This window comes from Epinephelus moara, unplaced genomic scaffold, assembly GCF_006386435.1.
Source record: "Epinephelus moara isolate mb unplaced genomic scaffold, YSFRI_EMoa_1.0 scaffold3084, whole genome shotgun sequence".
In the NCBI taxonomy this organism is placed as follows: Eukaryota; Metazoa; Chordata; class Actinopteri; order Perciformes; family Serranidae; genus Epinephelus; species Epinephelus moara.
Window position 1 is genome coordinate 2749 of NW_026080743.1, and position 1788 is coordinate 4536.

At 37.5% G+C, this 1788-nt stretch overlaps 1 long non-coding RNA gene across 1 annotated transcript in view; it reads left to right on the forward strand.

Annotated features, from left to right (window-relative positions):
* Positions 1–1512, forward strand: part of LOC126387247 (uncharacterized) — a 2891-nt gene extending 1379 nt beyond the window's left edge. The window contains exons 3-4 of the long non-coding RNA XR_007569619.1: positions 977–1236; positions 1375–1512. This is a non-coding gene — a long non-coding RNA (uncharacterized LOC126387247). The remainder of the gene's footprint in view (positions 1–976; positions 1237–1374) is intronic.
* Positions 1513–1788: the final 276 nt, after the last annotated feature.

Below are 1788 nucleotides of genomic sequence, written 5' to 3' on the forward strand. Positions count from 1 at the left end.
AAAATTAATATAAAATACAGGCACATAGAAGAACATGAAATGATGGCAAATCTGGTTAGCCCAGATTGTCCTGAAGAAAACAAGATATAGCATGTGTATGTAGCCTTTATAATGACTGTGATATGAGCTTAAAAGTAAAGGCAGTAAAAATACCCCAAAAAGGCCTAGGGCCCATAGGGATAAAAAGTACCGAAATAAGGTACCGTTTGGTACCGGTACCGAATTACAGATAGCGGTACCGTATCGGTTCAATTATGAATGGTTACCCAACCCTAGTTGGTGTGTGTTTCTGTGAATGTTTTGAGTGTTTTTCCCAGGTGCATATTACCCCTCTGGCACAGTTAGGTGCTTTTTCCACACTATTCACTTTTTATTTTTTGATCATTTTGGCTGTGTCCATGATTATGGCATACATTTTGGCAAGATGGTGTATTTTTTATGTTAGAAGTCCAAGCTCAGCTCCTGCAGTAAGTCTAAAACACACTGTGCAGACACAAAAGTTGCATTAACAAGGTTTAAGGACCAAAAATGTACCATACATATAAAAGTATTCATACACATTTTTTGCACCTTGACATTACACAAAAATAGTAATGCATTAAAATCATTGTTGCTGCAAATTATTTACATATCCCAGACTGTAATAATCAAATTGAAAATTATCTACTTTGCATGCAATTCATTGAAAATAATTATTTTTTTGTATATTTCACCTAAAAGCATCGGGACATCATGACCAATGACCAACTCCTGGCAGTTAAAGGGTTAAAAATATGAAAATTAGTGAATATTTGATATTTATGATTAGGACTGATGTTGGTTAAAAGGAATAATTATTGAAAGTAGAACATCATATTAATTATGATTTTTTAATGGCTTAATTTTGAAAAGTTCATTTTTGGCCCTACCTGTTTAGGTGTGCATTGAATTAAAACCCTGTCAGAGGGTTAAACCTGTGACCGTTTCTCTGACTCAGGTGGAGGAGAGACCTCAGGACACGACAAAACAGAGTGATCCCATCCCTGACGGACAGGAGGACACAGCGACTGACAACTGCAGTAAACAGTCTGAATCGTCCTTGCCATGCAGCCCTAGCCTGGACAACCCTCCCCGCAGAGTGCTGCAAGCAAAATTGACAAGTATTGTTTGTCACCACTGCAATGTGCAGATTCTTAAAAAAAACATGAAGAAACACATCTACAGAAAACATACGGACATTTAAGAGCTGCATGCCAGGTATTCACACTGTGCTTTTAACAGAATTCAAATGTTCAAATGTTACTAAGTAAAATGACTTTGTGTCTGCAACAAAAAAACAAATCTTAACACCATGCACATGAATATGCTTTTGTTTTGTTATTGCTATACCCACAGGTTATGTTGGACATGGGAAGTTGGGAGAGCTCCGGGGGATTTATTCTGAGGATCCCCACCCTGGATTTTGCGGCCAGTTCTGCCAGCTGCAGTCTGGATGTTTTGACTAAAGAAATAAAAAAGCTGCATTCTTTAAAAGACTTGTTTTATTTATATATTTTATATGTATTATATATTCCTTTCACACATCACAGGGAAATTGTTACGACAAGTGCTCATCCTGTAGTGTGAATGTGCGTGCATGTATATATGTGTATATGTGTGTGTCAACTAACACATGAACAGGACAAGCAGCAGTGCCAGGCAGATATCTACAGAGCCTGCAAGCTGAGACACACAATAACACTGAGGCAAGGCGAGGCAAGTTTATTTGTATAGCACATTTCAGACAAAATGCAACTCAAAGTGCTTTAC